Here is a 23,722-nt window from a genome sequence, read left to right on the forward strand (position 1 = left end):
TAGAGTCGCTACCCATGGACCTGTGTAAGAGCAGCAAATCCCCTAGAAAAGGGGTTAGCTGGGGAGCAGGCCTTGCTGGAGATGGATTTTAACAGCCAGTTAAATAAACTTAATATTAATTTTATTAATAATATTTATAAATATATGTATATAATTAATACTAAACTTAATATTAATTAAGTTTATTAATATAAATAAACTTGATAAAGGCTGAATAAACTTGTACCAGCCTGCCTCTGGGTGAGCATGCCCCAGCCTTGGGTTGGGAGCTGGGTGGTTCAGCTGGCTGGCTGAGAGACAGTGTGTTAGCATAGACACAGTCAGTAAGGTAGCTGCGCAGCTTCTGCACCAGAGGTGGTTTCAACCCGCCAGAGGTGGTTTCAACCTGAGTGCGTGTGGAATGAAAGTTTCTCTGCCTGCTCTTGAGGCTTGCTAGACCTATTCCTAAACAACTAAGCAAAACAAGTGGAATACAAATGAGTGTGAAAGGAGGGCAGGGAAGCAGTGAAAATAATAGTAAATATAAATAGCTTGCAAAACAGGAGAAGTAATCACAGCTCTCCGCTTCTTCAGCTTCCGTTGTCATTGCTAGAGATTAACTTTAGCATTTTTCTCTATGATTTGCGTACGAACTCTAAATGGCTGGGCTAGTCATGGTGACTTCCATGAGAAATGTAGCTTGTTTCATTATGAAGGTGCTTGGTGAAGATATTTTTTTCAGAAGGCTCTTGGCAATTAACTATTTCTCTTGAGAACCCAGAAGTATATTTGACAATGACAAGATGACTCATTTTTTAAAGTAATACGAAAAATTTTGATTCTTACAACTTTCAAAAGAAGAAAGTGAAGAAAAAAGGTTTCTTGAGCCCTAAATGTGCACATGGTTCTCAAATGGAGTCTAACCCACCACTTAAAGTGCTGTGAGACTCAGAATTGGTACTGCTGGTAACAAGAAGTTTTGTACAGTTAGAGTTGACCTATCACAGAGCAGTTGGAAAGCAGCCAGAATTGATCACCCATCATTTGGGAAAAGTTGTTTATTATTCACCTTGTCTCCACTGCCCCTCTCCAGCTGAATGTTCTGACATAAACGCAGCAGGTCTGTGCTGTTTTACCACATCAGTGCTTAGTCTTAGACTTGATTTCCATATGTCACAGAAGAATCCAGTAATTACTCACTGTTATTTATATAGTAAGATGTTGCATTACTTGCTAACACCCACATATTGGGAATAAATATACCTCCAAGTACAGTTTAGACCAAGCTGTTAACTGCAACCCACATTTTCTATTGGGAGTTTAAGAATCTGGGGATTTCAGAAGTCATTTTCTTGATTCCCTAACTTCTTTATAACAATCTCTTATTTTTTTCCCATTCTCAGACTTGGGTCTCTGTCATCAGACCCTTCTTTTTACAGAAATCTCTTAAAAATGGTGCAACAGCTGAGATTATTAGGCTAGACCTCATTTAAAGCTGAGTAGGTATCTTCCAGATCTGTTTGCTGTTTCTGCCATGTACACCATGAGAAACATCTCAACCAGATGAGTTGGATTTATGAAGCAGCAGTAACAGCCTGTGTTAAATACTACTCGCTGCTTCCAGGGAAGTGGTCAAAGAGTTCACGCATTCACAAAAATAGTAAATTTGTCCTCACTTGTGTGTCCTCTGTTGCCAGCTATTACCTCTCTCTGTTTTTCTTCTTGCCAGCAGATAGGAGATCCCTGAACAGAGAGTGGAAGACCTTCCCTTAGTTTTCCCTGCCTTCTTTCTCTCCAATTGAGAGGAACTGTATCATTTTGTTGCTGTCAGGGAGCATCTCTACTCATCAGCTGCCATGGAACGGGAAACAGCCTTACGGACATTCGTATTATAGGCACATGAAACAGCAGGGAATATTTCTGAAATAGTAGATTAGCATAAGAGTACCAAATAAGTATATTATCATTTCTTTTACAAGGAATGTTGTTTTCTACTGCTTCTGCCTTATTTCTGTCTTGAGGTTGTATAAACCTTCAGATTCTGTATAAGCCTTCAGATTCTGAGGCTACACACAGAATTGTGGCTCGATAGCCATAATTTTTTTATTTGTCTGTCACCATTTTTTTTGGAAATTGGGAAGTCCTCATCATCAAGGCTAATCTGAAAACCAGAAGCTGTATATGTCTGTCTTTCCTTATCATCAATTACAAAGCTTCCTTTTCTGTCTTCAGGGAAAACTGTCAGGTTGAGAACTATTATACTCTAGTCATGTTATATTAAGTGGCTAAGTGATTAGTTGCAAGCTAGTACGAAAAATCCCATGGTCTTCTATCTGTTAGAACTAAGACAAGCAATGTCACTTGCAGCTGAAGCTCTCATTTTGTGTTAGCTCAAGCATGCAGTTTGTTTTTTGTTGAAGCTTTTTAAAAAATAGTTGCTGGTAGTCTGTGCCATCCGCTGAAAAGGGATGGGAAAATCAGCTGCCTGATAGAAGGGCCTTAAACACCCGCTTGACAGTAAACATTCAGTAGCTCCATTGACTGCAGTGAAAGTATTCATATGTTTAAAATTAAACACCTTTTAAGTGCTTTTCTGGGTAGGGCACATTTTTTAAACTGGTGTGACTGAAATGCCATCAACATAACAATAGCTGCAGGTGGCTGTATAGTTAGGCTTTCTTGAAGCAAAAGGCTTCAGTCTGAGATGGCCCTGGCTACTCCAGTGCCCAGCCTGTGTTTCTGGTCTTATTTCCCTCTTTGGGTTAAAACCGGAACGATACTCCGGTTCCCCAGTACAAGCTGCCTGATTCGGTGGTGCCACATGCAGCATCTCCCTAGCTGCCCCCCGTGCCCTGCTCCCTCGCGGGGCGGTGGGACAGGCCCGGGCTGCCAGGCCCTACCCTGCCCCGCCGGCAGCCCCTGCGGATGCCAGCTCCCCCGAGCCGCCAGCCTGCGCGGCACCCTGACGCTGAGGTAGGTGTGGAAAAATACGGTGTTTTGTATCTGTCATATCTCAAAATCCAGGGGACCGTGAAGGAAATCGTGTAGTTCCTGTCTCTCTGTGGCACTCTAGAGGAAGACCAGTGTGCAGTAGGTCTCATTTTTGAGCATTTTTACAATGAAGAGGAAATACAATGTTGTTATTTTGAAAATAAAACCAGAGTCCTGGACACAATTCTCTGGGGAGGCATCTTGATGCAGTCGTAAAGCGGCAATAGCTGAGGCCCCCACTGTTGTCCATCTCTAAATAGAGCAAATCTAGTCATGTTTTTTTTAAATTTTTAAGTTCATTGAATAGGTCTTTGGAAATGATAATTATTTCCCATGATCCTAATGCTAATCCTTGGCTGTTTACAATGGTTGTAGCTTTCTGTGTACACGTGGGCTCTGTGCAAATCTGAAAAAATGACACAGAAATTTCCTTTGTAGGTGCTATATGTACTTTATTGTAATAAACTCAATGTGCCACGTAGCACAGAACTTCCCCAGATTTCTCTTGACATTTCTGTAGCGTTTTTGTTTTGTCATATCGCTGTATCCACTTTCTGACTTTACAAAGTTCAGGCACTTCCAACTTGCCTTTCTATAAAATGCTGCAAGGCATTTAATTAAGTGGTTCAAATATGCCTGTAATCTAGACTGAGAAAGGTCTCTTCATTGTTGCCCAAAGCAGGTAAGCAATTAAGCTTTGCCCTCCAAGGTTGTCGCGCTGTTGCAGGGGATCCTGCAGCTGCAGAAACCAGCGGCTTTCACAGGGACATCAGTCAGAATAATTCATGCGTGCCATATGCTGTCGTTGCTCACAACTGCAGTTTTTGCCACTGGGTACTTTGTTTTCTTCTTTTAATGTCAGCTTCTCCTCCCTGCCCCACACCCATATCATGGTACATCTGAAGTGAGGTGCATCCCTACCTCAGTGACATTTAAAAAGGAAAAGATGGAAGAAATATGAAGTGTGACCAGTTCATGAAAGATTGTAGTATTTTAAATATATGTGCGCTATTCCAGGTGTGTGTTAGTTATATACCCTTCCTGAGCTGAAGCTTTCTGAGCCTTCCACTCATCCGTTGACTGATTCTGGGAGTGATCCTGGAGCCTGAGCTGCTCCAGAAGCCAGGATTTTGTGTTTGGTAGCCAAAAAATAAAAGCAAGGTTGGTGAAACTGCCAGATGGAAATGCCTAAGAAAAGAGTTATTCTGAATGCTCTAGCTATTGGTCTTCTCTAGGTTGAGTATAAGCTATTGTTGATTTAATATAAAGCAGGAGTGGAAATAGATGGTAGCTTGCTTTTTCAGGTTGTAGACTGGTACTGAAAAAAAGGGGGGCATTTCCACTGTATTGCTCTGCTGTGCCTTGAGCCAATGTCACTGTTATAAAAAAAGCCATGGTCATCCCAGGTATACCAGGAGCTTTCTTGTCCACAGCTGCTCTGGGGATCCCAGCTCAAAGAGGGGGGTTCTTATGACAAAGAGGAAAACTCTTTTCTGTAAGCACAAACTTTGCAAAAATGGGGATCCTTGTGTATCACCCACTCTGTCCCTTACGAGCACCTTGTCTGTGGAACTGAAACTCATAAGAAGCACTATGGTTCTCCTTGGTGAGGACTGTCGATATTTAGGAGAGAGGAAAGCCTGAAAGACAGGCAAGCATTTAGCCATGACCTCCCATTTAGGACCCACTTCTTCTTTCCAAGGAACTGTGGGGCTCAAAGCCACTGATGACAGGAATTATTTAATTACTAAATAAATTTTTTAATTTAGAAAGTTGTTCAGACTATAACCACATAAGTTAACCACTGTAAAAACATTACTGATAAATATTTATTAATTTTTAGCTACTAAGTAAACAGTTGTCTGGTTTTAGACCATTGCTTATTATAGCAACTTACTATTTGCATGCGGTGACCACAGTATACTCTCACAGAGAAAAAAAATGTGCCGTTCCGCTCAGCTACTGAAAAGTTCATTTACTACCATTTGCTTCCATCAGAGCATGTTGGGACGAGGGGGAGAATGGAGAAATAAACTCTCTCCAGAAACACTTGGACATCCGTTTCCTTTCGTCTTCTCCATTTACATACGATGGATTGGAGTCTATTCTCCTCTCACGGGTGGGATTTGTCATGGACCATGGCTAACCAGAGACCGCCATGACATGACAGTAGCATGCGACATGCTTAAGTGAAGGCTCAGGTTGAGGCTGCACCATGCAGGTGAGTCGATCTACGAAATATGCGTGTCCCACCCCCCAAGCTGAGATCCTGCTCCTTCGCCTCCTCCCCACCATGTTCCCAGCCCTGTGGTCCAGCCTAAAACTGCCTCAGCAAATTCAGAAACACTTGTGCTGCTGAGCTAACTGGCAGTAGGGCTGCGTGGCTGGTGGGTGAGGGCAGGCGAAAGCCAGGCAGCCCTTGTTGGTGGCAGCATGCTGTGAGGTTGGCTCAGGTCTGCTGTGAGGTTGGCTCAGGTCCACTGTGAAACCTCATCCTCAAGCCCTCGTGTTGTTCCTTTGAACTAGCAGGGTCCCGACTGGGGGTCAAAATGCTGTGGGCACTGAAACAGCCTGCAGAATTATTTCATTCATCATTTGAAAAGCTCCTGCTGCTAATGATGATGTACAACTTGGATGTGTCCATCAGGTCAGCGTCACTGTGTCTCAGTAACATACCACAGATGACAAACTGGGATGCTTCCTGCTTCTTGCGAATAAGACACTTATGTCTCATCTTTCAGACTCACTTTTGCCCCAGTCTGTTTGAAGTCAGTATACTTTTCTCTTGTCTTCAAAAAAGAAAAAAGCTAGCACTTCCCATTAAAGCCCAGCCCTTGCTCTGTGCACGGTGACATTGCCTCTGTTTGGTGTCACCATTTTGAGATACTCAGAGGAGCTCAAATGAGGAGATGACTGTGTGCCTCTGGCTTCACCACTGGGCCTTAACATTTTTGAATGGAAATGTTTGGAAATATCATTATCTCCAATTTAATGTGGTCTAGAAAATATCTGTTTCTTTTGTGTCTGAAAATGCTCCTGATAAAATTCAAACACTTTTATGTTGAAGTAATGTCCTGCGACGCAAGCAGAAGCATCGCAACTGTGCACTCAGGTCTAATTAAGGAACAAATTACAGCACGGGCCTGCCCTTTTAGGTGGTGGTAATATCCGTAGATTAGATTGCTCGCTGGTGTGCTTGCTTTCGCTACGGCTGGAAATGTTACAAGCCTAATCTGCGTCCTAATGAAATTTGACTACTACATTGCAGCCAACAAGATCAGGTGTCAGCCATGATCATAGAATGTGATTATTGGTGTCAGGGTTCATAAATATTGTAAGTACCTTTACCATATTAACCAGAAATATTGCCAGCTTTTTTTATCAAGCCTTCCTTGGTGAAAAGGGAACCAGAGGGTAAATCATCTAGAAGGGGAAAGAGAGGAAATCCACTCAGAAGGGTACAGTTATGTGCAATTAGGAGAATTAATCAGTACATACTTTTCTGAAAAGTAACAAAATAAGAAATGTGTGTTGCTACACAGAAGAAGACTCAGAAGACTCAGCTGACAAGCTGCCATTGCACAAAGACTGGTGCACTTTTCCCTCTTTTTCTCCCCCCATCACCTTAATTTTGGGCATATTTTCTCAGGGAATAATAAGTACAGAATGCAATGGTTTGTTTTGCATGAAAAATGTCTTAAAAGTAGTTTGCCCATTGTAGATCTGAGTAACATTTTAAAAAACAAACAAGATGTTAATCATGAACTAGCTTTCCAACACAAACAGTACTTTGGGAATTAAGAAAGCAGCTCTGTCAAGGAATTAGTCATAGTCAAAGTCTGAAACGAAATAAAGCATGAAAAACCACAAGGGTTCTCAAATTCGAGTGGTTTTCATAAAGTGTACAACCCCCTGTAAGCTCTCCTGCCCACAAACTCACAGCAAGCTGAATAATAGAATTTCTGCCAATCTCACCTCTTCATTTTCTCTTTGTTTGCAAGGCATCTTTTCATACTGAATGTAATAACCCGACTGACTGCGTGGATCTTACTTTCTAAATGTTTTGTAATAGCTTGAAGCCACAATCAGCTGAAGGACAATGTATAATAATTTGGGGTAACATTAGGGAATAAGTCTTCTCTGTGTGTAACCAGTAGAGAGTTTATGGATGGGTCTGACATTTTTTATTTAATGCGGCATACATGCACGGACAATTTCTGAATATGTTAATCATTATTTCTGACAAAATGGTTTTCAATTACATTAAACAATGTTAGAAATTAACCTTCTCCCAGGAATCCTCTTTGAATTGAATGCCTATTTACAAAAATGATTGTGGTTTTAGAAAACCATTTACAAAACAAAATCTTTATTTACAGAAATTATTTGGTTGCTGTGGACACTCAGTATTCTGTACTCTCAGGAAAGATGCAGGTTCATTTCTTAGACCCAACCTTCATTGCCTGTGAAATATGGGCCTATACACAGAATAATCACTGATTTTTTTGATGCTGAATACTGTGCTTTGAATATGTATCAAAATACGTAGTCCCTTTCTGGTTGATCAATATTCATTTCTTCTAAAAAAAAAGAAAGCTTTCTCTTTTGTGCTGTCCTGATAAAATTTATGAGACCTTTTTTGCTCTAAAGCCCTGAGCTTTAAAACATCCTGCTCAAGATGAATGGTCTAGTGAAATGGGTTATTAATGGGAGTTTCTTTCACAATTAGAAGTGAAGACTCAGGCATGAGAAAGGTGTTTATCTTAGAGTTCCAGTTTGTTTTTAATGATGGTGCACAAACAAGCCCGAAGCATTAAATAGATTAGTGCTACTAACCCCTTAAAAGACTGAAAATGCCATTGCTCTGTAGAATACCTGATTCGAAAAGCTCCTATTAGATATCCTAGTGAGGCATTAATGTGAGATCTTCTTCTGCTCCTCAAATGGGAGCTCTAGCTGAACCTGAAAGCTGCAAACTAAGAGACACAAGATATTAAAGTACATTTTAATCTTCTTTCTCCTAAGCATGGCAGCTGCAGCATCTGTGAAATGATTATGCTTGCTCCTTTTTCCCTTTTATTTTAGCTTTCTGTTGGGCGTAGTGTGACCAAAAGGGAACATTTCACTTTGAGTTTCTCTGCCATGGACTTCTGCTAACGATAATCCCTCTGCTAATCTTTATAAAACGTCTGGCCTAATGACACAATGCATCCAGAGCACAGTTGTGTTGGGTGCGTCCAACGTCAAAGCTTTTAAACCCCAAGTGTTTTTGCCCCAGTGACCACCAATGGGTAAGAATTCTGTGTGAAATTGTTCTGATAAAATGTCCTTTTTCCAATGATGGGGAAAAGAAGCAGCAGGAGATACGGATTTTGTCCCATAATGGTTCAAAAAGTTTATTTTGGTCCCATAACGGGATTATGAAGAACTGACTGAAAAGATTCTTCATGCAAAAAGGTGCTAAGAGGTACCTGGTTAATCTGATATCCATAATGGGCTATGAATTTTTGTTTCAGTCTTTTTGTGTACAATCAACATTTTGCAGGGTTAGATAATAAATCACCCTTCATTTTCAAATCTTCGCATAGCCACCATCTTTTATGGGAACATCGTCTTTAATGACAAGTAACGAAGATCTGTTTTACTTTGAAAGGACCCTATTAATGTTCAGTTACACTGAATATATAACGTTCAGTTTATATTACAAATTAAAGGAAAATGGAGACTGGTTTCTATGGAAAATAAATGTAAAAAGAAAATATTAAAAAGTAGTAAAAATAAACAAAGTGCCTATAAGAGTTTAATGCATAGAGTAGATTATTTTTTTTAACTTCATGTTTTTTATCTAAAACAGAAAAAATAGTATTCTAAAGTATTTTGTATGCTTTTTGGAGAATAGAAGATACATATCATCAAACCCTTTTCTCTTTCTGAACTCCTGTGAATAATTATGTGCTTCATGTATTTCATCACTCATTTTATATTGATCGTAAACATTCATGCATACCCAGGAAACAAGGCATATATTTTTCAGTCTAATATATAAACAGGTTTTATTTCTATTTCAGGAAAACCAATAGAGAACAAATGTCTGGTTTCCATATAGAGAGAACATTCTCTTTATTCTTCTGAACCTAAATCCTCTGTATTTGAAGGAGCCATTTTCAAGAACTAGGTGGACATTTGCTTTCAGTTATATAGCTATTTCAACAGCCGTACAAAGATGGCTCCAATTTAAAGATCTGAAGTGAAGATGTGATTTCGCTGAAATAGGCTTTAAAAAGAGACACAACAGGAGCTACACCACAGTCACAGATGTTAGTAGTAAATATTTAATTAGGGAAAAATCTTGTTCTGTTCTCTGCTTTGTATTAAATGCCCTTATGCTAACAAGGGTAGCAGGAGCTGGTTCTGAATAAACACTAACAGAGACAATTTCCAGAGCAGTAAGAATGCTACTGGTAGCAGCTTGATGTAAAATTTGTCTCTTCTATAATATTTTCATCAGCAGTTCTCAAAAGTGGCTTTGCAAAAAAGTAGCTTCCTCCATGGGCAAACTGGGGCAAAGTAACCACAGCTGGAGAAGCTGCTGAAGTTGGCCCCCCGTGCAGCTGGGGGGGGACGTGGGCATCCCCGCACAATACCCTCCTTATTGAACAGCACTGTTTGCTTTACCAGCTCTTAGTTAACTAGTACATCATAGTCCCTTTGATATTTCTTGAGTAGCCAATAAAATATGTGGAAGCGATTTAAACCAATAGGTGAGACCCGAAACAAAACTTTCCCTGGGATTTACAAGTTTGTAAATTACTAGAAATTCATTTAATCAACTGAAGTCTTAGGTAAACAGTTGCAAATCTTTTGGAAGCTAAAGCTAATAGCAAGCATTTTACAAAACAGAGTAGCCTTTTTAGTAGGACATGAAACTGGACACAGCTCTCAGTGACACCAGTAAGAGTAGATCCAGCCTAGACTAAAGCTTAAAAATGATAATAGAAATGGCTGTCCTTATTTATAGCTGGTTATCAGATCATCTTGAAAGTGGCCAATGCTTTGAATCTGGCCAGTGCTTTGAATCCAAAATTGTGCTAAAGTCTTGCTAAAGGCCCCTTTAAAAACAGACAAACCAAAATATGCCAGCTAGACATTACTAATATTTAGGTTGTTAAATGCCAGATTTGTCATTTCTATTTTTAATGCAATCTAATGACTTCATGCTCACTGTAATTCCCTTTCTTGTAAAATAAATATTACATTTGCTAATACTAATAAATACTGCATTTGGTTACAATAATAAATGTGTCTGAGTGTGCTGATTGGCTCTCTTTTAGGGTATTTCCAAACTGATGGTTCTTATTAATGTTAATGAAATTGCCAGATGGCATCCAATGTTGATGGAGGCCTTGGCAAAGATGACAGTTTGTGTGGTGTACCACTTCATCGTGTATGTAGTTAAATTTAAAAATGTGGCTTGAAGAGCTAACTAAATTAATTATGGAGTCTGCAAAGAGAAAAAGTTTATGATCCTCTTGGCTTTTCTACTATGCAGTTGTAACATGAAACTCCCCTTTCTTGTCTTTTCCTTGTTCATTGTGTTTTCACATTATAAACGATATGAAATATATCTGCACCTAATTGGCAAAGAGAATTTTCAGCAATTGTTAAATGCATAGAATACACAGCAAGTATCTATATAGGCTTAATGGCCTGAGATTTTTAGAGGTGTATTTAAGCCACTCTGCAATATAATTGTTTCCTATAATTAGTATGATTTCTTTTTTATTTCCTCAGTCTTTCACACTCCAAACCTGGCACATAAACTCCATAGATATCACCACAGGACTGCACTTGGACCATCGGAAACTGTGACCTATCCGCGGAGTCTCTCTGCAGGTAGTTGTTCCCGTAGGTCTAAAAATCTCCATCTGTAAAATATAGAATTTTTAATCCCTCACAGAGAAGATTGGGAATAGCAGAACTTTTTGTTCAATTTTTGCATGTCTTCCATTGCAGAAATAAGGAGTTTAAAAATGTGCCTGTTGTCCCTATTATGTCAAAGACACATGGAGATCTCTCAAGAATCATGACTAATATAGACAGTATTATTGAGTTAGTAGTTATATGACTATTGTTTCAGCAATAAACAAGGACAATCTTTAATTTCCAAATACTAATTTAAAGATGTTTGTCATCTGGCAACCATAATTAAATAGAAATACCTGGTGAAAGGTTTTGTCCTGAGAATACTCATCTTACTTTCCAGAGAATAGCTATATGGCAGTCCCAAGAAAAGATTATTTCTTGACATTTGGGTACAGTCTCAGAGCTTCAGACTATGCCTCTGCAATCCTGAGCTTTCTTTAAGCAACGTGTTAGTTGTATGACTTATCACTATATACAGTTTAGAGCCTCTTTTCTGGTGTCATCTTTTAGTTGTGGAGTGAGTCATATTTAAGCACTTATAATTTCACTACAGTGTTGATATCTTTCTTTTGGAAAGAGTCCGTGGAAGCCTGACAGCCTGTCTGTGTCTGTGTGTAACAGCAAGACTTTGAATTTACTGGTTAATGCGCACTGCCTATTTTTGCTGCTGAATAAAAATGCATTACAATAAAGAACCAGAGACTCTAGAGATGGAAATGGCCTACAGTCTTAGAGTGTCCCTTTTGCCTCTCAGCCTGTTCCACACCTGACTCTGCACAATGCATTATCCAGCATTGTGTTTTGTTTTGATTTGAAGTTCTGCTGTATCCTTTGGGACCGTGTTCCCCATGCAAAGTAATGAAATGTCAGGAATTGCCCTGTATATGTGTCGTACTCTTCTCTCCGTTTCAGCTGAGCTAATACCTCGTAATTCTATTCTAATCGTAATTCTAATAATTCCTCTATACTGTTCTAATTTCATCTCCATTCTCTCAGTCTAAGTAATTCTCAGCTGAATAGATCTAGGGAATAATTGGCAACTTTGCCCATCAGAACAGTGAAAAAAAATTACTTTTTAAAAACTGTTTAGGGCAGAGATTCTTTCTGCACGTGCGTTTTACTATGCTAAGCATAGTATAATCCAATCCACAAATAAGCTCCTGCATAATGCTGTGATGCAATCTGGGATACTTAATAAAAGTAGAAGTGGGTAAGAACTACTTCCAAAGTGGATAGGTATGTTATGTAAGGTACAAATGTTCCACTAAAATGCTTTTTACATTTTTAAAGAACATTTGACATTAGTGAGCTGTACTCAACCAACAGTGCATAGTAGGGTTGTAGCAGAGGTTTTGTATGTTTTAATATATTCTGAGCATTCAACTCAAGCGCGCAAAACCCTACTCAGTGATGTTCTAATGCCAAAGCAAAAAAATGGACATGAAGAATTACTGAAGTTCTGACCATTTAATTAGAAAACATTAAGAATTTCATGACAAACCAAGCCTTGGACCCATTTCTTGGATAATGCCTATAATTTACTGATAAATATGAATTCACCATTATCATATTCTGTCTTTTGTAGAAATGTAATTGTTATAATCCATAATTGTTATAATCTGTATGACCTGCTTGAATATTTTTATATTGTTACAGTTAATAGTTAGCCTTTGACTCAGCACTGACTCAACCGAATGATTCCTTTGAAGTAATAATGAACAAACATGTTAAGCACATTTAATGTGCTGTTCTTTATGGTACAGCTTTATTTAAAAACAGATAACTATATTCTGTAGATAAATATATTGCATGTTGTCACTGGATAAGATGAAATAGTATTCCTATTTGATCTCTGAGAAAATTATTAAATTATAAAGTGTTATTCCTTTTCTCACCATTCTTATTCTCACTAACTACATCTAGAAAAGAATGTAGGGATGGTAGGTTCCAATTATTTGTATTGCAGTTACAAAGATTTACTACAAAATTCACAAAGCAGTTAAGTTGTGACCAGGGTTGAATAGAATCAAGCAGCAAATTATAAGATAAAACATATGCTCTCTAGAAGCTTAAAGAGTCACAGTTGCAGTGGTACCTGAGCACCTAAAAGAAAGTACAGCATCCTGAAATAGCAGTGGAAATGTACGAGAGTCCTCTAGCAGCAGCAGGAAACAAAGCGAGTCCGGACACTCTTTCCTAATCATATAAAGAGGTTTATGTGGCTCCTGTCCCTTCCGGTCATAATGTGTTTGAGACCAAAAGGAATTAAGCACCAGAAGCCCCTTCCACAGTCCTCTCTGTAGAAGGAGGCTAACCGGTCAAAGAGGCTGAAAGGCCGAATTGTCAGCCAGTGCAGACTGATGTTGCTCTGTAGATGTCAAGGGCACTGCACTGACTGACCTCACCTTAAGATCCACCCTATTACAAATACAAATAGCATGGTTTGATATCAGTGTAACAGTTATAGGCAAAGGGAACCGCTCCATTTCATTTCTAAGGAAAACAAAATGGCTTATATTTTTATCAAACTTTTGCACTTGGTTTAATAAAATTACATGCATGTTTTTGATGCCCTGCACAATGCGAAGCCCAGGTGTTGCATCGCCTTTACAGCACAGCTCTGCCTTGCCACAGCTGCTGCTGCTCTCTGTCTTTCTGAATCCCACTGCCCCCAGCCTTTGCAGCACTGCCTCTGAGAGCCTTGGTTCAGCAGCCTGGGAATCCCACTGATGCTGGTGGTGGGTTCGAATGTCCCCTACAAAGGAAGGCATAGCTTTTGGGAAGCCACCTCAAAGAGAAAAGGGGACTGAAGAAAGAAAGATGGACTTATTTTGCAGCAGACAGGAGTCATCAGGATCTCTGGCCTGGGAGAGGGAGAAAGAAATGGAAAAAAGATGAAAGAGAGACAACCTGCAGTCACTGCACACAGAATAATTCACTGTCTTTGAGGTGAAAAAGAGTGCAGTGAGACTTAATGATATCCAAAATTCAAGTGAAACTTCAATGAACAAGTTAAACACTGTGAACCGTATCTCTCTCAAGGAAAATTTCTACGTTAGGAAGCCCTGCCTTCTTAGCCTCCCTTGACTGACAGCTGAAAGCAAGTGACCAGTAGTTCTGCGAAGAACAGTGGGACATGTCCCCATGTCAAAAATATAATCTTTCAAATATAATTCATGGTTGAAATACCTTGAAGTCTTTCTCCATTGGGAACAATTAAAGCAAAACCAGGGCAAAACGTCCCGCAGATGCTAGCTGTCTAATGGAAACTATTCAGTAACATCATCAAGGACGATATTGCACAATCTGTAGCCTTTCTCTCATTTCTCATTCAGACCAGGAGCATGCAACATGCTCGCACTGCAGAGTATCACCTGCAAGGCAGTAGCAGAGTGGAGCATGATATCTCTCTGCTACCAGCTATGAGTTGGCAGGATGCAGGCATACATTAAGGGACGTCCTCCCATCAAGTGCATAGCTAAAATGAAATTATATTTTTGAATAATATAAAAGGAAGTCTTTGAAAAAGAAGACTTTGTGAGTATCTGGCTGTTGTTTTAGTTCTTCTTTTCTCCTCCCAAGAGATAAGTGAAGGATGGTAGTGATTTTTCTCCATTAAATTTTTTTTAAAATTAGGTTGTTTTTTAAAGGTTTTATTATGAAGATAGCACTTTTGTACAATCATTCATTTTCTTTAAAACGGAATTTAACTTCATGGCTATTGCTGGCAATATTGCTTTTTAAATTTGCTGAGTATGCAGTAATAGGATTAATCACAAGACCTTTTTAAAATTACAGTGAATTATTGGTTGAGTGTTCCAAAAATCATTTTAGAAATTGAGTACAAAATGTGCAGTTTTATTTCAGTTTCTGCATGTACAGTACACTCTTGGAATTTACTTGCAGTATCAGATCAGGGATTGTTTTTCAGATGTTTCAGATATGAAGTCTTTATCAGTTTCTACATGGACATTTGCATACTTTATTTGCCTGTAGTATCACCGAAAGTACATGTATCACCTGCTGTACTGTGCTCTGGTGCATAAGCTGCCAGGAATTTCTCAATGTTAATTATATATAGCCCTCTTGTAGCCACTGCCTTATTGGCAAGCATATTCTTTGGTAAAAGGGAGGACAGCCAAGCACCTATGTATACTGGTAATCTCTTGCAACCAGAAGAGACTGGAAGAACCAAGACACATCTGTGTGTGAGTGAACAGCAGTGGTGAGGATGTGCTAATTAATCTTAGAGGCAAGACTGCTTTATTCCTCTTGTTCCATCCTCCTTCCCAGGTCTGTGAGGCAAAATTGGTGCCAAATGCAAGGGCTAGTCTGCAACTGCTTCTTCTCAGCAATGCATGAATGTCTATAATCCTCTCAAAGTATAAGGATACTTCTATTTGAGTGAATGGCAAAAAAATATATTTAATGTACTTTGTTTTCCCACCCGAAGTGCAAAAGATGTTTTTACAGAAGGAGATAGAAAATTATTCAGCTCAGTTGTATTATGGTACAGACTTCTGGATCAAGAACTGACCTCAAACTTTCTCCTGCTATGTGTGGGCCTCTGTTATGATGCTGTTCAAAATTGGAAACATTTTTCCTTTCTTATGGAAATAAGAATAAAATTTTATTTACTGGAGTAAGAGTCAGACCACATATTTTTCCCTTTCTCAGTGAAAGGCTGCAAATTTGAGCTCCAGAAACTTAATTGGGTTGTGGCTATTTAAAATACCTCCTAACTCCTAGCAGCTGTGGTTAATGGAGCTCCTCAACACAACAGTCACCTGGTTAAACACGATTAACCTCCACAGGTTTCACACTGTCTGTCTTATGCTGGAGTTGGATGCTTCTGAGGTCTTGAGGAATATTTTGCTCTTTTTCTCAGGTTGGTGAAAGAAATGTATTCTGATTCTAAACTAGCTTTATAGTACTGTTCTTTTGATACACTCAATTATTGTTTGTATCCTAGGCAGTAAAATTTTGACAGCTAAGAGCTTGATTTAAAGTCATAATACTAGAATAGCAATAGAAAAATGGGTTCCTTTTATTTTTGTGTTACTTTGAATTTTAGAGAGGGAAAATATTTACTTATTAATCTGTTTTGTCTGAATAGAAGGTTATGGTTTACCAAGTAAATACAAACCTAAGTGGAGATTTGAATTTCTCTGACCTAATAGCCAGCAAAATGAAAAGTCTTTGCTTTATCCTAGCTATTAACTCCGGTTTATAGGATTATCAAAATAATATGTGCTGGTAAGGACAGGAGAGGCTTTGTGTCCTAAGGACAGGAGAATCTTGTATGTCTGACTAGGGGAAAAATTCTGTTTAGAGAACGTCTAATAATTGAGGCTTCTTGAGATTCCCTTTCACTTTCCTGGAACCTTACTTTGAGAGATCTGTGTGACTTAAAGAAGAGGAAGAACTTTGGCTTTAAGGTGGCCTTGTTTCTCTTTAGTAAGAACTCTTTAAAAGAAATACTCCTTTTCCATTTATTTATTTCAATCAAGACTTTCCTCAATCTTATGTTTAGAGTGCCTCAGTTTATTGGTTCCTTACTTACATTATACATTGGAAGGCAGCGAGAATTAATAAATACAAAATGTTATAAATGTTAAGCTAGTTGTTCACTACTGTTCAGTAGCCACGCAACAAAAATGACTGTTTTTGAAGATGCGGCTTCCTGAATTTGTGTCTGATTTAGTTTTCCAAATGTTTAGTTTACTTAATGTTTGTCTAGTTTGTTATCATGACTAGCTGAGAACTAAGATCTTTAGATATTTTAAAATGGTATTTAGACTCCTGTTAAAAACCTCAAGAACAAAGTGTGTGTGGTGGTGGAGAGATGAATTTTCATCCTGTCTCTGTGCTGATGCTAGCAATGCAAATCAATTAGGAACCCTGACTTGCTCTGCTCAAGGCTCAGCTGTTGCTTCTCAAGGTCTGTTTGAATTTGTGTGGAGAGGAACTAAACCCTGGCAGTTGACATCCAGTTGAAGTCATTCACATTGGCCATATTTAAGTGGATCTTCCAGGGAGAATTAAAACCACAAGTGTACTGCACGATGAATTTATCTACAGTGGGTCAATTTAACTGGAGTGTTGAACTTGATATTAGAGGAGCAGTACATCTACTTGGTGGAGTAGATGACTGCCCAGTGTTGTTTAATGAAAAATTCCAAAGCCTGCTCTTCCTCCCTGGTTCATGGAAAAAAATGTAAAAGAAGTGGCTGAAAAACATTGGCCAAAAAATCTGTGTTTTCCCAAGTAAATATTAAAATGAGCATTGAAACTAGTGATAGATGCCCATGCTTAAACTTCTAGTTCTTGTGTGGGAATCCATTTGATCTTCTGAACAAATTAAGTCAAACTGATGTCTTTGAACTACAGAAAGCTTGTGTTATTCTTGTAAGTATTTAGAAGTCTGTCACTCATGCTTTACACCAGTTAATCTTGTCTAATCTATGTCCAAGTTGGAAGTAGGTGGGTTTTTCATTCCTATGTAAACAATACTGAATGCAGTCCCTCTGTATACAGGAAAGACTGAAAATTTTGAGGCATTAAGATTGCAGGCATGGGCCCTGCCATCCATGTGCCATGTATTACCAGGCAGTGGAGTGCAGGTGGCCTCCTGCATTAGCCTATGCAGCCTGCTGAGCTAACAAGGCTCGAGGTAGGAGAGAGAGCAAAGTGGAGGCCAGTGGAGTTCATGCTTTCCTTTAGGTAATAAGATGCCAGTAATCATGGGTGTGTACTGGAAATTGTTCTGAAGTGTAGTAGATGCAAGATTTTGGCTTTTGCTTTCCAAAAATAGTTACAGGTGTGATACAATCTTGAAGGAAGAGAAGATGAAGAAGCTATGCTGCAAAGTGCTATTAAGTATAAGTAGAGTGCTAATGGCAGACTGGCAAAATGCTGCTAATTGATACTGTGGTTTTTAGTAAGAGAGTGGCATAGTTATTCACCCAGGGCAATGTTCTTGAGTAGAAAATACCTCAGAAACATAATGCTGAGGGTTTCCTCAATACAGCAAGGCTTGGTAGGCAAGTTGTGCTGGCAGCTCAACAGGGTGAAAAATTGGCCTTGCTGACTCCGGGGCTGGGTTCACCCGCTGACTCCGGGGCTGATGATCTTGCCTCAGGTCCTACCATTAAGACTGTTGAGGGTATGACTCTCAACTTTAATTGGGGCTTAATTTTTAATAAGCTAGTTATTCTCTTTTCATCGTACATAACTGAAGCTTCAAATTTATTCATTTGCCTCAGGATTTTACTTTTTAATAAAATAATTAGTGCTCTGGCTGTTTTGTCCTGAAACTTGGAACATAAAAGGTCATGATGTTTGAATTTTCCTCTGATGACCTCTCCCCTTCTTAGGGATTTCTTTGAATTGGCTGGTGACCTGAAGCACATCAAAACAGCGTCAGGATACTGGTTATGTAGTGACAGGTTTGTTTCATTTCAAAGTTTTGCTAAGGCTATCGGATATTTTCCAGCTTGTGGTATAGCCTGCGTGTTGAGCACACCAAGGAGTACGTCCCTGAGAAAAGATCCCAACAACTGGAGAAGAAAGACTTTTGAGGTCATTTAGTTTATTAACCTGCCAGTTCAAGGGGTTTTTTTGTTAGTGTACATATAGGGCTTTGTATAGCCTAATTTAAAGTCTTCAAACATAGGATCCCACATTCCTGTTATACAACTACATGACTCTTGATATTCATTCCACCTCTTGTCACTCCTGTAGTCCTGTCCTTCACTGTCTAAAGAATAAGAGTAAACAAGGAAACCCCCCCAACCCCTCTCCCAAAGATGCACAGAAGCATGCCATGTTTTGCCTGGAACCCTTTACAGCTAAAAGTCAGCTACAGTCTAATCCGCTTTTCAGAATTATTAAGAGTAACAAGGTATTCCCTGAATCCCTTGGTGTGTGTGCGTGTGTGTTTTGCACAGATTCCCCACCCTGAGCTGCTGGATGGAAGATGCTTGTAGCAGCTATATTTAAGAGATATATATTTAAGACCCTGCACAAATAAGAGAGGGCATGGAGGAAGCATACAGAGGAGTGGATGTCTCAGGCGTGGGGATGTGACTCACCTGTGGGACAGTTGAGACAAAGCCAAGTCCTATGTGTTTTCCCTGTTCTGCCTACCTACCCGAGTGCCCTGTGCTGTGCTCTTCACCGTAGCACCTGCCATGGGGATGATACTGCAGGACTGAAATCTGGGGTGCTTCTCAATTATGGTGCAGTAGGACTTTCTGGAGGAGAGTGGAAGGAAAGTGGTAGAAGAATGTGTTTTTTTGGCAATATGTCTGACTTTCTTCCCTTGTTATCTAAACCAGGCATACATACTTCCAGGCTAGCAATTCTGTTTCATTTTTCTTAGACCAACTTTTCCTCATAGTTCTTTGCAAGTCTGTCCCTTTAGGTTCCTAATTTTTTTGTGTGTGTGGATAGGATATTTTTCGTAATTGCTCCAATTTGCCTCTGTTTTCCTATTAGGGAGTGTTCTAAAGATAAATGCTTTATTTCACATACAACCACAGTAAAGCTGCTTAGAGAGAGTCTGTAGCTTCATTTCCTCCATATGGAAACCAAAATTGTGCTACTCCTTTTATGCTGCCATATGGCCTCGCACATGCATGCACTTGCAATTTACCATTGCTGCTACAATAAATCTTTTAGCTGCTTTACTGCCCAGGTTCTTCTGGCTTTTTCACTATCTTCCTCCTCCTGCCTTACTGAGAAAAGAGTTCTTATTATGGGTAGCAAGTATAAACAATTTCATGCCTATATGCTTTTCACTTATTTTATAGCGTTCTCTCTTCTCATTTTGGTTTCAGCATGTTAGGTCTTCCAGAGCTAGCCAAGTAAGAGTACTTGAAATTCAGAATTTTCTACCTGCCCAACTTCTGCAGGTATGTGAATTGACTAATGTATTTAACAAAAATCAAATAGCTATCCAAACATTTTCTTCAGTGATTGCCTGTCTCCAGAACTTCCAGTAGTCTTTACATGAGGGAGGAAAAAATGCTATTGTTTAGGGAAAAGAAAAAAAGGGGGAAAAAAAATAGAAAAAAAAATACTTTAGGATGGTCCATTCTCCTCAAGGTTTCTACATGGTGAAGGGTTTTCAGTAATTTTGGTGTGTTTCATTTGAGTTTCATCTCTTTATTTAAACAGAAGTACCCACCCTGTGGATCTTCAGAGATGCTCGTGAGCATTTCCTATAGCTTACTGATTTAAACAGAGCCTTAAAAAAATCTCCTGCAGTAATATTGACAACATGAATTCTTTGCTGTATCAGCAGTGATCTGTTTCTCTACAGCATTGTCTCATTCATCTCTTTATTAAGCAAAGTGCACAGAGTCTTTATAAATCCATCTTAGGCATTCCAAGCAGGGGCAGCACTTCACGTGTTCTTTATAGTAAAAATATAGCTATTGTTGAGATTTGATAAGGAATAATATTGGTATTTGAGCCTGTGTCTTTAGGGATGCATGTTGGAGCTCTGCAATGGAATGTCGTGATGATTTTGGGGGCTGGAATTGGGTTTAGGAGACATAAGCTAGATGAGTGAGCAAAGGAAATACAGGGTCACTAGGGCACTTTGTGCCATGACTAAGGTCACCAGTTTGGCCTGTCTGCAGCCCTCAAAGTGAATTCTTAAATCAGCTCCCTAAAAAAAAAAAAGAGTTGAAATCTTTACATCTTGGGAAAAGGGCTATAAGAGCTACTATTTCCCCCCAAACCCCCTGGAATCTAGGTGAGCACTTTGAATTGCAAGACAGCTCTTTCCTGAGACCTGTGAAGTCCCCGAAGTGGTAGCGTGGGGTGGTGTGGGGCAGGGAGGGGGAACATGTAGGAGTAAAGTAGGCAGTGGCTATGGAGGTACAGCCTCAAAGTAATCAGTTCAACCAGATGATACAGCAGGGCTGGGGAAAAAAGTGGTTTTGAGCACATAAGCGCTCCTGAAACAGCAAATTTCAAGCAAAGTAAAATTTGAGTTAATTTGTCCTTCAGCTGGGCAGTGTGAGGGAAAGCAGTAGCTGGTGTGTGGGGCAGAGGAGAAAGTCAGCAAAGGGGAGAGTGACTTGGAATCGGCTGCCACACGAGGAAGTGTCTGCAACTGGCTGCAGCTTACGGCCAATATGAGTCACATTGGGCAAGTGTCCAACGTGAAGGCATGACCCCTCAGAGCATAAAGGAGCAGCTTTAAAGACCTTGATTCGTGATCTGAAAACCAACTTGCAGAAGGCATGATACAGATGAGAGTTGAGGACCTTGAAGCTTAGAGAAGAGGGTGCTGAGAAGGGGCAGGAGATGGAGGGAATAAGAAGGAGGTGTTCTAAAAATAGTAACATAGAGTGGTCTCAATTAGTATTTATAATCATTACATAAAGTATAGTATACAGCTGACTGAGGTTAATTCTCTAACAGCTTTGATAGTGCTTCCTCTGAATGTGAAAGTTTTTTTTTTTAAAAATTACTTCTTAACTGTTACAAAATGCATTATTCCTATCATAAGTACTTGTTTAAAGTGTAGGGGATGCCTAAAAGTTGATTCAAAAAACGTAAGTCTCCTTGCCTTTGCAGATGTAAGTGGAAAAAGGTTTACATTTTTATCTTGGGTACTGATACATTTTTGATGTTTGTCATATTGTTATTGGCAAGGGTCAAGATGAAGTTTTCTCGGACCTTCTTACAATCCCTGCATGACTGCTGAGCCGTAAAGCAAGGACGAACCATGCAATTCCAGCGTTCAAAGGCTGTGTCCTAACTTCAGCACTGCTGTTTCTTACTGTGTGTCTTTACGGTGAGTCTAAAAGAACTTAAACTCCCATGTGGGCTAGAATAATATTGTGTAACAGGCCAAACAAAAGAAAAAGGAAGAATGTCTTCTGTTCTGGAAAGCTTTCCTGTGTCATTCGTTTGGCCACCCTTCTTCCTAAACGGAGTGATGGGGAGGGTAACTCTCTTCACTCCATTGGGTTGTAATCTAAAAATGCTATCCTATCACACATATCATATGCATTTCTCGTAAGATAATGCACTCTGTAGATATCCAGTAGCTTTAATAACTTCCCAAATGAGTGCAAAATAAACACTGGCTTGTAGGAATGTTCAAGAAAAAAACTTGCGTAACTGAATTGTATGCTGCTTTACATCACAGTGAGCAAGTCAGAGCTATAATCGCTGCTGTGCTAAATCTCTTTGGAGAAGGTAGTTAAACTACTTAGTATAAGATGTGATACATTTCACAAAGATTCTGAAAAAACTTATCTATGTATGTAGGAATTGGTCATGACTACAATATAGCCACCTTAGGGTGCTGAAAATGTACAGCAGCTTTTAGTAAAGAAGATTAAGAGAATTTCTTGACTAAAGAGCACAAAGGATGCAAAACAATGTTCTAGGTGATTAAGGTTAACAGTGCTCTGTTTAGACGGTATGGTAGAGCCTTCACAAATGACTAGGGTCTCTTATTTATGCTACACCTTGGGATTTGTAGTGATGATGTATGTTGTGCTGGGGTGCAGTCTCAGCTCTTGCATGACATGAAAGAGTTAGTATCACTCTGTGCAGCCCTTGGCTCTTCCTTCAAGTACTGACTAGTCTTAAGGCTACCAAGTACCTTAGGACGAGGTCAATGGTAGAGGTGATTTGGTTGCAGCAAAATGGCCGATAATCACATAACAGATGATAAAACGTTAGAAAAAATGTTTAATTATTGTGAGAAATTACTGGAAGCACAAAATATTCATTTGTAAGTGAAGAGACCTACCTCATGCTGAAAGATGCTGTGGAGTTTGAATGGTGCGCGTTGCCAGGCTGCAGCATTGGTGAAACACAGCCATTTCAGATTCTCAGGAGTACCATCTTCCGTCTTGATATCTATACTTAAGATGTGCTAAGGGTCATAACATCCAAAGGTAAGTTGTCCTCTGTGCAGACTTTGAAAACTGTTAAAATTTTTCAGCATGATGCAGGAGAAATCCAGGAGTTCAGTATCCACTTAGGAACAAAATGAACTGGGAAGCATGTGGTCGTGCTTGTCTCTAGATGATTTTCAGTGCCCAATAAGGGGGAGAAAAGTTTTCATGTGAGTCTATTTTGTTAGTTTTTTCTATTTAGGGACATCAAGTAACTTGTCAAAGTCTACTTCTAGTGTTGTAAGTAGTGCAAAATTCTAATTTACTTAATTAGAGTTTACTTAATTTATTTAATTCTAGTAACGAAGATGACAATCTCCCCTAAGGCTCCAGGAATATAGATTAAAAAGGGCAAGGGAAGGACATGATCTAAAAGCTGAAAATAGTTGAAACAAACCCAGCAGCACTGGTTCATGCTGGGACAGAACAGAAGATTAACAGATCTGTGCTACTGCTGGGGAGCAGCAGCGGAGCCAAGGACGGGCCTCCGCGATGAGGGCGCAGGCCTGCAGCCCCTGAACGAGGAGAGCGGAGTAGTACTGGGAAACGTGCCCAGGGACAGCCGAGGAGCCTGTGGCCAGCACACCAGCCCCTAGTAAGGGGCTTGCTGATGCATCTCACAGCTCTTCCCCACAGTCTGGCTGTTTTCCCAGCAGTCTGATCCAAGGCTGCACCATGGCAGGGCTGACCTTCGACTTGGGCAGCTAAATGCTTAGGGTGTATGGGGAAAGCATTTGAGCCTGTTCGTGTGCTGAGTACCTGGCAAATGCTGACCTTAAAAATGTTAAGGATGTGGAGCTGATGTCAGGTTCCTGTTTGCATAAACAATGCAGTCATGTGTTAACTAACACTTATGCAAATAATTGGTATAGGTACAAAACAAAAACCTGCAGAGAAAT

The 23,722-nt window shown here is 39.6% G+C and overlaps 2 long non-coding RNA genes across 14 annotated transcripts in view; one reads left to right on the top strand and one right to left on the bottom strand.

Annotated features, from left to right (window-relative positions):
* Nucleotides 1-23,722, top strand: part of LOC112985812 (uncharacterized) — a 152,641-nt gene that overhangs the window by 78,187 nt on the left and 50,732 nt on the right. For 7 of the 13 annotated variants that reach the window (XR_003259838.2, XR_010385729.1, XR_010385730.1 and 4 more), the window contains 3 exons: nucleotides 10,762-10,863; nucleotides 19,734-19,808; nucleotides 21,565-21,706. The exons of 1 other annotated variant lie outside the window; for it this stretch is intronic. This is a non-coding gene — a long non-coding RNA (uncharacterized LOC112985812). The remainder of the gene's footprint in view (nucleotides 1-10,761; nucleotides 10,864-19,733; nucleotides 19,809-21,564; nucleotides 21,707-23,722) is intronic. 5 more of the 13 variants (XR_010385732.1, XR_010385738.1, XR_010385733.1 and 2 more) reach the window with 3 other exon arrangements.
* On the bottom strand, nucleotides 10,798-22,948 carry LOC112985813 (uncharacterized). The gene is made up of 2 exons (XR_003259839.2): nucleotides 22,676-22,948; nucleotides 10,798-10,895 (listed from the first exon to the last, which is right to left on the bottom strand). It is a non-coding gene; the product is annotated as an uncharacterized LOC112985813 (long non-coding RNA).

Source organism: Dromaius novaehollandiae, chromosome W (genome assembly GCF_036370855.1).
Source record: "Dromaius novaehollandiae isolate bDroNov1 chromosome W, bDroNov1.hap1, whole genome shotgun sequence".
NCBI classification, from domain to species: Eukaryota; Metazoa; Chordata; class Aves; order Casuariiformes; family Dromaiidae; genus Dromaius; species Dromaius novaehollandiae.